This window comes from Triturus cristatus, chromosome 2_1, assembly GCF_964204655.1.
Source record: "Triturus cristatus chromosome 2_1, aTriCri1.1, whole genome shotgun sequence".
NCBI lineage: Eukaryota > Metazoa > Chordata > Amphibia > Caudata > Salamandridae > Triturus > Triturus cristatus.
The window spans coordinates 386988749-387001183 of record NC_140581.1 but is presented as its reverse complement, the minus strand read 5'-3'; the positions used below and the strand labels follow the sequence as shown (position 1 = coordinate 387001183).

General features: G+C 42.1%; 1 long non-coding RNA gene across 1 annotated transcript in view; it reads left to right on the top strand.

The window, feature by feature from the left end:
• Positions 1-12435, top strand: part of LOC146865351 (uncharacterized) — a 1546523-nt gene that overhangs the window by 395366 nt on the left and 1138722 nt on the right. Inside the window, exon 2 of the long non-coding RNA XR_014970088.1 lies at positions 6178-6290. This is a non-coding gene — a long non-coding RNA (uncharacterized LOC146865351). The remainder of the gene's footprint in view (positions 1-6177; positions 6291-12435) is intronic.

Sequence of the window (12435 nt, the reverse complement as noted above, 5' to 3'; positions counted from 1 at the left end):
TCAGACTGATTTGCATATGGCCATGTCTGAACTGGGGTGGCAGAGTGGGCTAAAGAACGGTGATGGATCAAACCCAGATCTGTTGACTGGGTGTGAGTGTTTGATTGGTTCTGATGCTCCGTCCATCACCACCCCCTTTTGTACCGCTTTGTTCGCCGTAAGTTGGCAGGGTATGCTCAGACGTGAGTCCCTTGCTCACTTTGCCACTGGATTCAAGCAAGAATGGCTGAAGACGGCTGAAATGCCAGAAACCGGTCCTAGGAAGCTTGTTTCCGGTCCAGGGAAGGCATGGCTTGGCAGTTCGGGCTGGACTGTTCCCATGAGGCACAGGGTCAGACTGATTTGCATATGGCCATGTCTGAACTGGGGTGGCAGAGTGGGCTAAAGAACAGTGATGGATCAAACCCAGATCTGTTGACTGGGTGTGAGTGTTTGATTGGTTCTGATGCTCCGTCCATCACCACCCCCTTTTGTACCGCTTTGTTCGCCGTAAGTTGGCAGGGTATGCTCAGACGTGAGTCCCTTGCTCACTTTGCCACTGGATTCAAGCAAGACTGGCTGAAGACGGCTGAAATGCCAGAAACCGGTCCTAGGAAGCTTGTTTCCGGTCCAGGGAAGGCATGGCTTGGCAGTTCGGGCTGGACTGTTCCCATGAGGCACAGGGTCAGACTGATTTGCATATGGCCATGTCTGAACTGGGGTGGCAGAGTGGGCTAAAGAACGGTGATGGATCAAACCCAGATCTGTTGACTGGGTGTGAGTGTTTGATTGGTTCTGATGCTCCGTCCATCACCACCCCCTTTTGTACCGCTTTGTTCGCCGTAAGTTGGCAGGGTATGCTCAGACGTGAGTCCCTTGCTCACTTTGCCACTGGATTCAAGCAAGACTGGCTGAAGACGGCTGAAATGCCAGAAACCGGTCCTAGGAAGCTTGTTTCCGGTCCAGGGAAGGCATGGCTTGGCAGTTCGGGCTGGACTGTTCCCATGAGGCACAGGGTCAGACTGATTTGCATATGGCCATGTCTGAACTGGGGTGGCAGAGTGGGCTAAAGAACGGTGATGGATCAAACCCAGATCTGTTGACTGGGTGTGAGTGTTTGATTGGTTCTGATGCTCCGTCCATCACCACCCCCTTTTGTACCGCTTTGTTCGCCGTAAATTGGCAGGGTATGCTCAGACGTGAGTCCCTTGCTCACTTTGACACTGGATTCAAGCAAGACTGGCTGAAGACGGCTGAAATGCCAGAAACCGGTCCTAGGAAGCTTGTTTCCGGTCCAGGGAAGGCATGGCTTGGCAGTTCGGGCTGGACTGTTCCCATGAGGCACAGGGTCAGACTGATTTGCATATGGCCATGACTGAACTGGGGTGGCAGAGTGGGCTAAAGAACGGTGATGGATCAAACCCAGATCTGTTGACTGGGTGTGAGTGTTTGATTGGTTCTGATGCTCCGTCCATCACCACCCCCTTTTGTACCGCTAGGTACTTAAAAGGCATACTAGTGTAAGTCTTGATAATAATAACACCTCATCCTCCTTTATTTGACTCCCTGTTTTTATATAGTCTTGTAGTTTTGGAAATCCACCAATACTAATAGTTGTTGAATCATTGATGGGTTTACATGAGAAAAGCAGAAAACAAGTGGACGATAAGCAGAATACACAAATTAACACACACACAAATGCACATGTTCAACTTCATGCATTTGGGTCAAAGCAGAAAAATGTCTAACGGACTATTCTGAAGATTAGCATTGTGCCACAGAGAACATAAGGGAGTAGTCACTGTATTATAGATTCCAGTTGGTAGATTAGTGGATAAAAACTGTTGCCCATAAAGTTTTCTCAAATTCCTGGTAGAATGATAAAGCAGATAGAAAGAGAAGGGATTGCATGATGCACAGATGTTATACCTGGCATCCCAGACTTATTGTCCCCCCATTTGGGCAGAATTTGTTTTTATTGGCTTAAGGGCTCTGTGTATATTCCCCCGTAAACATGGTAAAATTGGTAGCCACCTAATTGGTGCCTTTAATTTACATAGAAGTCCCTAGTATATGGTACTACAATCACCCAAGGCTTATAAATTAAATACTACTATTTGGCTGCAACATGTATTATGACGCCCTTTGAAGTAGCCCTGTAAAACATGTCTCAGGCCTGCCACTGCAGCCTGTAGTGCAGCTTTCAATGGCGATTTCGAACTGACAAAATAAACCTTTTGTCAGGCCTAAACCTTTCTTTTCAATACCTACAAGTGACCCCTAAGATAGACTGTAGCCACTCAGAAAGGTAGGTTGTATGGTATTTAAAAAGCAGTACATGTGTATTTGGGTTTTACAAGTCTTGACACTCCCAAAGTCGTTTTTCACTGCTGGTAGAATCTCTCTTCCTTAGATCAATACTGGGTTACTCTATGACACTTTCTGCCAGTGCCCAAGGTCATATCACAGTCAATAGCTCTTCCGTGGTGTGTTGTGTATTTCTTACAGACACGGGGATAAAAGGTCCTTGCGTATGAGGCAAGGTGTTCCTCTCCTGAACAAGATATCCTGTGGGTTGTACTTACCCTTCCTGAGCTTCTAAAGGTAGCCTGAATGTTATGCCCACCCGCTTCCTGACTTCTAAGGGCTGCCTGTCCTGCCACTGGCAAACACAGCTCACACCTAGACCTGCCAGTCCATTGATACCCTAGACAGTTTGGAGCTAAAGCCAAAAAAAGTGGCATCCCCATTTCACATGCTGCCACTGGGTATAATAATAGCGCCTTGACATCCTTTCATCAGAACACTCCTGCACCTGGGAAGATTCAGAAGAAGCCCTGCCCTGCTGTCTGAAGAAAGAAGACTGGGTCTGCTGGCCCTGAACCCCGGCTCCCTAGAAATGACTCCAAGGGTCAGGTGACCTCCTGTGTGAGCTACAGGGATCAAAGAAGCTTCCAGAGGCCTTCTTTCAAAAGTGGTATAAATATTATTAGGTTTAACTTTCAATTCACTACTTATTCCTTTGTCCCTCTAACTCTACTGGGCCCCTACAGCTAGAGGTGGGAATTAGAATGTCCAAAACACGTTAGCCACCTTATGAGAAACATTAGTTGGTGACTAACTCAAAAGTTTGAAATAAGGTTCAAATACAATACTCTCATAACGATGCTGTAAAAATAAAGTATTGGAATGGGGAGACCCAATCTACTAAAGAAGTTAATTCTTACTAGAATGATACACACTAAAAGCTCTGCTATTGCAACACAATATAAAAGAAGCTGGACTTGATATTCTGAAAAGATTAGCTGACTTTCCCTACAACGCATTTAGATCAAAAAGAGAGCACAATAATAGACTTAGGCACATTTAGATTGTATTAATATTCCAAAATCTATACACATAAGCAATTTCTTAAACATCTCAATCGGGAATATTAAAGCATGTAGTACAAGACTACTCCTTTAGGCAGGGTTCAATAACAAAGAAGATGGTTTACAAAATAGACATCATTCACACGTTACAAATTCAAACTACCATTAAAGGGAGAAGGATAGTTCATCTTTAACAGCATTGAAGACTTAAAGGAAAGGGGTAAAAATGGTCAATTTAAAGTTCTCTAAGGGCGAGTCCGTGAGCATGGGTAAAAAGGGGAAATAAAGCAAAATCAGTTAGTTCCGCAAAGAAGGATTCCAGGTCAACTGCATGAGGGAAGCAGCATCAGCAAAAAGGCAATCCAAGATGGAAATTTAAAGTATGATTATAAAAAAATAGGAAAAGAGTTCCATTCTCTCCCATAACAAAAGAAAAAGCGAGGTAATGCATCGAAAGGAAAAAGGTATTGCATTGAGTGGATGTGTGTCCCATAGAAAGAAAAATAATGGTATCGAGTTGCCCCTCCTTCGGGGTTTCTTCTGTTTTTTAATGACACCTTATGATGTAGCACCACTCCACTAGTCAGTCCATCGTATGATTTGTTTATGAATGCAGTCACCAAATTATTTTGTTACACCCGTATTCTTTGCCAAGCACTTCATATGATCGACTTTGTCCGGGCCTCACAGGTTTGTCAATAGTAAGAAATATACAATGTAACAGACTATGGCATCAGGTTAGAGTTGACTTTCTCACGGAGTTACTTCACAGTGACTTCGAAAGAATGTCTTTTGTATGTAAGATGAAACATGCACAGAACAAGTAACGTAACATTTGCAGAAATGCCAATGAATTATTATGCTTGCTAAGAGAAATGTACTGCTCAAGAAAAAACACATTTAAAGCTAAAAATGCATACATCAGCTTTAAATGAATTAAACTTAATTGGAAGCAAATATAATGCATCATATCATCATTTCATAATAAGACCAATGCATTATTATGTGAAATTGATTAACGTTAGCTATAGCCTACTGCCAGAATTTTCATGTCCATACATGTAAATTATTCTTATAAAAGATTTTGCTCACAATGTTTCCTAATTTTTATAATCATCAGGGTCTATACTATCACATCTGTAAGTTTCAATTTTCTAACTAGTTTTATGACATAATTGCACCACAATCTATTTATAATGCATTTGCAATTAAAGGCAATCGAACTGTTAGGCCTCATCATTTGATTTCATCAGTATGTGAATAGTAAAACATCATTTAACGAGTAATCTTGTTATGAAAATGTATTAAGCATTATAACTATTTAGCGATGGATTTACTACTTTTCTAACTCTTTCAAGCACACTTTTACAGTGCTCGTACGCTTGTGATGTAAATTTATGCAATTATGCAATTACTCCAGTTTAATTAATTAGGAATAATTTGGGTCAAAAGAAAACCCCTTCCGCAGGAGCACAGGAACAATGAACTAAGAAAGAGCAAGCGGCTGCTGGCTACTGCTGTTTATGTACTGTAGCATTTAGTGTAATTTTCCTAGCACACAATGCATCCTCCGGCTCATTTTGGACACGAGTGTGCATTTTGCACTAAGAAAATAGCGATAAATTCTGAATTATGCTTCAAACACAATGTCGCATAATTTTGCAGTAAATATGAGTAATTACGCTAGTGAGAACTACTCCAGTTAAGCCCACCTCTATTCTGGACCCTTGGCTGGCATCAGAGTGTACGTCTCCTGAACTCCAGGTCAAAATCCAGAAGCGAACAGAAACCTCATGGCTAACAACGACCATTCCGAAGCCCTCCGATGCAAATCTCCTGCGACAGTCTGTGTCAGCAAAGACAGTTCGTGTCAACCACCAACACGGATCTCACTGACGTCCAGCTCTGCTCGCCACAACAGCAACCTTCCACGATATCAAACATGCTGCTTGCGTCTGCAACGTTTCACTTTTCACATTGGCAAGGATCAACTGCGTGGTCCTCGTCAACAGGAAACTTCACAAGCAACTCCTAGCGTAGACTTGGACTTGTGAAGGTAAACTCTTCAGTTGGGCAAACCTGATCCCTACATCCTACCAGTGCTCCTTCACAGTTGGCATGAACTTGTGACTCTGACCCGGTCCAGTGTGACTGCATACCCACGAGTAGCAATTTGTGCTTTCTGCCACTATTTTCACCTAAAACATTACAAATTCATAACTCCAGTTCTTCTGATTTTACTTTTGCTGTTTTGGTGTCCTTTTGTTTTTTTTTAATTATCTTTATTTTTCTAAAGTGGTTTGGGAATTTTGTTGTTTCGTGTTTTCCCTTTATTACTGTTTGAGTAGTGCATACATACTTCACACATTATGTCTAATTTAATTCTGACTGATTTTGTGCCAAGCTGCTAGAGGGTTAAGCACCGGTTTATTTAGTAATGTTGGTGGTCCACCCAGGCAAGGATTGTGTTTATTATTTGAGTGGGGTTTCCACCTCTTTCAACTACTAACCCAAAGTTTTACAAAAATGCTCTCTAGTAAATTACTTTGTGCGGATTATTCACTTGGATTTCATAGGAGCTGCTTATTATATATTTATTAGAATATATTCTTGATAAAGACTGAAAAATTGCAAAAAGCAAATGTCGCAAAAACACAAAGAAAAAAGAATATTGTATGGCACTGTGCAACTTCACTCTTACAGACTTCCTATTAACAGCAACTATGAATAAAGCTAACTCAACTATCAAACTGTTTTATAATGGTGTCTATCTGAACAGGTGTGTGCTATATTACAGAAGAGTGAACATTACTTTTTTTTTTAACAGCGTAGGTAGAGTGACTCCCTCTAAAGCTGCTGTCTGAAAGCATAGGATAACTGCACCATTTACCACTTCCATCTAAACAGAAAACTAAAGTGAAGCAAAACATCCTAATACAGGTAAGACCTTTTATGATAACTACACGTAGTAGTAGGATTTCAGAGTAGGCTTCTATAGGGAAAGTGACTCAATGTTACTTAACATTTATAAATCTCATAGTAGCTGGGTTCTGCCCTCTCCATCAGGATGGGTCCTCCATGCCGTTAATGTAGTTAGACATTGGTCACACAATATGTAGGGATAGTTGGATTTGTGTTGCTTTCTTGATGGCCAGAGACCAGCTTCTAACTGAGATATTGAGTATTGGGGCGGTTAGTTTTTTGCTTAGTTTGGGTGGCAATAGCAGAAACTATGCTTTGGGAGTAACTGTGTGAGCAAATGTGAATCAACTCGCTTAGTTCCCGTACAAATGTTAGTTCGACGTTTGTAAAGGAAATGGAATGGTGGGATCATAGGAGCTCTACGATTTTTCAGTGGGTGTAAGGTTGAAGTCGTGATTTTTACCTCTACGGAGCTGTGAGAACATTGCTGAGATCAGTGATCTGCTGGGAATTAGGATCCTTCTGGGTTCAATCTTTTGCTACTGTTATTCTAGCTGAGGTTTCCAATTTGGATCGGAGCTTGCCCATCTGAGCATGGCCGTCTTTCAGCTTCTTTAGTAAGGCTATCCTGTGAAGCTTTTCTGAGAGTGTCAGGTTGGCAACTGAGTTCTATTTGCTCCTGTTGATTATGATTATATGTGTTAGAGTGCATGTTTACATGTCTGTATGTGGGATTAATTCAAGCATTGGACACATGCATGTTTTTAGGCAAGATACTCTAATTGCAAAAGACATTCCCAGACCGTTTGCCATTATGGTCAAGATGCAATGTCTAGAGGTTTCCTGGTTTGGCAGCTTGAGTGTGACTGGTCATATTGGTTCAGTACTGAGACTGATTTTGCAGATTGCTGGTCTCTGCATGAGTGGTACATGGTGCAAAAAAAGGAAACAATGGAGTGGAATGCAGCACCAAGTATTTACCAGTGACTGATTAATCCAAACATTCCACCTATCACTTGTATTCCTTTTTGATTGTCTAAGGTCATGTTTATACAATCTTGAAGTCATTTAGCCCTGTGATTGTGTTAGAATGCACATATGGTTCTTTTCCACCAATATCACAAACATTCCTTTCTTTAAAAAAATGATGTGCTGTATCCTGTACGTTGCTGGCACTTTCCTGTTATTTACCTTTTTAGACAGTTTGTGATTTTCATAACCCTATCATAGTCAATTCTTGTAGATCACTTTCCGAAATGGTTTACTGAATATATGGAATCAAATGTCTGTTCCCATGATTCCATTCCATATGAAGTACTGCAGGGGTAGGTAATTTTAGGGCTGTTGTAGGTTGCCTTAACAAGGTCATTCTGTTTAAAGAAAAAATATATTTCTCTAGTCAGTGTTTTCTAACAATCACCATTTAATGGTGTCAGACTAGAATTTTAGACATATTATGCCATCATTCACTGAGTAACTCTGTTAAGGGGGCAGGGGAGCAGCCAGTGTAGAGAATAAAATACAGATCTCTTAATAAATCCTACATAGGCATTCCAGTGAGTACCTTAGTTTGATGAGGCCTGCTTTGGTTTTTTGACATGTTGTAGCCTTATTCACCAAATAGCCCCTTTAAGGAGCTGATTGCTCTTTGTGATGTTGACTATTGCCTTAGAGCCCGCCGTAACGGGCTCTACTGGCCATTAAATGCTCACTCCAGCGTTTAACAAGGGAGTGGGCCTTTAATGGCCAGTAGAGCTGCTATGGAGGTCCTAGGGCTATTTGGCCTCTAAGGGCAGAATGTTCTAATTCATAGGCCTCATTGAACCCGAGGGAGTTGAAATCACCTCTAGCTCCGTGAGGCCTTTGTTCACAGCTGTGGCTGCGAACAAACATTGGAATGTTGATCCTCCGGGCTTCTACCGGCCATTAGAAGCCAGTGCACTCAATTGTTTTCAATGCAGCGCTCAACATTCCAATGTTCTAATATGGCCTTATAGCCCACCGTAGTGGGCTATACCAGCTATTAAAGGCCCGCTCCAGCGTTAAAGTCTTGAGCCAAGGCGAAGGCCTTTAACAAGGGAGCAGGACTTTATTAGCCGGTATAGCCCAGCTACAAAGGGCTATAAGGCTATTAGAACATTCTGCCACTAGAGGGCAGAATGTTCTAAAAAATAAAACAAAGGCTTCAGTGAGCCAGAGGGGATTGAAATCTCCTCAGGCTCCGTGAAGCCTTTGTACACAGCCACAGCGGTGAACAAAGACAATCATTGGAATGTTGGAGCTCCGGGCGTATACCAGCCATTATAAGTCCGGAGCTACTCCATTGTTTTCAAAGTCTTCCGACATTCCAATGTTCTAATTATTGTTAGAACATTGGAACACTGGTAGCTCCATTGAAGACAACGCAGAGGCAGTAGGCTATGAATGGTTTAGGAACACTGTTATCAACATTACACTATCCTAATCTACAGCCTCTGATTCTTCCACACTCCTGTTTATCCTCAGGATATGTGGATTATGCAGTGGAATGAGGGAGGCAGAGGCAGCGGGTAAGGGAAAGCAGCAAGCATTTCCCTTTCCCTTTTATCATGGTTCACAGTGTCACTGGAGTCAATGAAGCGAGGGGGAATTCTCAACAGACCCTGCCTGAGAACAATATTTTGGCAGAGATGAGGGAAAATTGTGAACTGACTTCTGCCTTCTTTCACAAGTCCTTCTGTCCATGTGTGGTAGTTACTGCTATGTCTGTGCATGCAGCAGCAACTATTTAGTATGTACTGCAAAGGCTGTGAATGAAGAAGGTTCAGCGCAGAAGATGGGTTTAAACCCTACGTGTCCATTAGAGGCTGTTTTTTAATTAGGATCTTCTACACTCATAGAGCGGAATATTCTAATAGCTTTATAGACTGCAGCACTGGGTTATAACGCCTTCAGCTCAAGCCATTATCATTCGAAGGGGCCCTTAACGGCCAGTAGAGCCCGCTTCTGCGGAATATTAGGCCATGGTGATTCTAGTCTGCTGCAAACAGGTACTGCTTCTTTTACTTCTAGGGCTTTATGTTGTTTCTTTTGCTGTTCATTGCAGCTGTAACACAGGTTGGGATTCAGACATGGTTGCTGTTTGTGTGGACCATTATTCTTGTTCTTAACTATTTCTTTCTGTCTCATTTTGATGTGGTTGCTAGAGGCATATAATGCAAGCTCATTCATGATGCAGGCGAAGATTAGAGTCTGTATTCTTAAGGATAAATGTATTTGGATAATTCATAAACAATCTACTCACATGTTTGTGAAATGTGTATTACTTTTTTAAATTACAAATTTTAGAATCGAAAATGGTCATAGAAGTCCACAGTTGTGACAGCTGAAGCTGATAAAGCTTCAGGGACACCAGAGGTCCAGCCAAGCACAGATGTGCTACAGTGTCTGAGAGTATACGCAAACGAAAAAACATAAACGTCTTCAAAGAGGGAACAGAGTAGAGAAAAGAGCTAAGAAACAGAAGGACAAGAGAATTATAATTGAAGATCACAAAAGTTAAGAAAAAACATCAGAAAAATGCAAACATAAAGATATCACCAGAATACATAAATACGTACTTATCTCAATGTCCCCATGCATCCTACCATATTACGGGCATTGATGCATAATACGCATGGTCATATCCACTAGGAACTAAACTATTACAAAGATCTAGTCAACAATAAATGACGTGTTCTGCAAATAAAAGAACAGATGCAATTACGAAAATGATGCCAACACATCCACGCCATATAGCTTTACAAAATAAACATGTAACATCTATTTAAACACACACAAAAATAAATCTCTTGCCAGCTGTCTTATGCAAGTTACCCATATGAGGTCACCGAATGACACGACAGAACATTGATCCAATTCCTGTACCAAGAAGACATGCATAGCTAAATCGCATGTCAGAAGGCGTGGGAAGCTATGGTCAAGGAGCATGCAGCTCTGGCCTGAATACAGCAAGGGCACAGGGCACACTAGGTCCAAGATCCACAATGTGCCATACAGGCTGAGCATCTCTGGGGATTGGAGTAGACCACGCTGGGGGGATTTGGCAGAGTCTAAGTACTGATCAGGTGTGAGTGCTTTGTATTGTCAGTCGGTGGTCCCTGAGAACTTAGTGAGGGGTAGCTCATGGTGTCTCAGGACTGCTGGATTGTCACTGACTGTGATTCGAAACTGATTTCCAGTTAACTCAGACCTCTTTTCATGCATCTTAAAGTTTGTTGAGGGATTTGAAAGGGTGACAGATGGACTTTATGAGCCTTTGAGTTTACAGAATGAGCTGCCGACTGAGACACCTTGAGAGCTATAAAGTAAGCCTGTGATGGCAGGCTGAGGGTTCTCTTAACTCTTTACCAGCAGTAAATGGGAGCATGCTTGGGAGTCTCAAGGGCTAGCAGAAGACGTCTAAGGGGTGGATGACCTGGTGACTGCCTCAGATATCATTTAGAGGACTCCACTAACAACTAAACTGACCAACTCATTGATAGTCTGAGCTGTTTTAATCTTAACAGATTTGTAAATACCGCCACACACATGGCAGGGCATACTTTAGATGGTATTTTTACGAGTAGTCCACATTTGCAGTTAGAAGCAGTGCAGCCATTCATTTGCTCAGACCACAAGGCCATCAATTTTAGGTGATAAAACTGTGCAGGCCATAAAATGCCGGGCCTCGAACAAGATCAATAAAACTGGACCTACAGATATTTTATCTGCTACGTTGTCCCTTTTTCAGAGTGATCCCAAAGCAGCTACAGTCAACTCTTCCGATTGGATTAACTAAGCAGGTACCAAACTGGGTCCTTTTAAATTTGCCAAAAATCACAGAAACAAGCCCACAGCAACATGTCTTACCCCTAAACTCAGGGCCCTGGAACAAAAATGTCGTGGACAAGAGAGTAGAGGCAGTCTTTAGTGAGTTTGACTCCTGTCACAGTATTATTCCCTCTGGCTCTGGTACTAAAATTTCAGACACAGGGAATACTAACTTTCAGAAATGTCATCTGCTTACAGAAGGAGCGATCAAACATATACTTAAGCGGCTCCTTCTGACCTTTGTCTCCTAAACTCCTCCATGTAATAGCAGGGACGGTGGCAGGCCCTCTTACATCCTTCTGAATAATATTATCTTGTCCAGGCAATTTCCATCTAATCGGAAAAAGCCTTCCATACTCCCTCTGTTAAAAAAAGTCAATCTTAATCCTAATGATGAAAATAATGTCGTGCTTGCCAATGCTGGCGAACATTCTTGAAAAGCATCTCAATGCTGTACTCTCTGACTACTTATATAAAAATGAATTCCTAGATGGTTCCCAATATGGGCCTATCTGCAGCCTTCGATACGGCGAGGCACTCCGGCCTCGTAGATTGCTTAGATGAGATAGGGATCAGCGGAACGGCGTTAGATCTGTTTCGCTCTTTTCTTACTGACAGAGAGCAGTCTGACTCCCTGGGAGAATTCACATGCAAACCATTTTCACTGGCCTATTGGGTCCCTCAGCAGTCATCATTGAGCCCCACGCTCTTCAATGTGTATGGAGTCTCCTTAGCTAGATTGATCAGTTCTTTTGGTTTTCGACTATTTCTTAAGCCAATGCCACCCGCACTTTGGAGTTGATTTCTCATCATGTTGAGGATGTTTTGCAAGGCTTCAACAGCTGCATCAGTCAAGTTGTCTGGAGGATGAGAAATAACTACCTCAAGTTAAATTTGGATAGAATCAAGGTCCTCCTTTTCGGAAAGCATGTTTCTTTTTGGGACCCTTCATGGTGATGGCAATCTGGGCCCCCTTTCTCCTCCCGTCCAAAAATAAGGATCTTGAGAGTTATTTTTGTGACGCAAATCTCATATTTTCTGATCAGATCATGCTCTCATCCTCTTGGCTCTTAAGAATGTTGGGAAATGTTCTCCCTTTTATCTCTTTTGACCTTCAGAAAACAGTGATCACAGTGCTGGTACTTTCCAGGTTGGATTTTTGCAATGCCCTCTGTTTGGGCATTTAGCAACACTTCATGAACAAACTTAAAATATTACAGGATGCAGCTGCTCGTCTACTTAAGAGGATACACACATTTAAATAGTTATGGAGCTCCACTGGCTTCTGATCAGAAAGCAGGGTGCTTTTAAA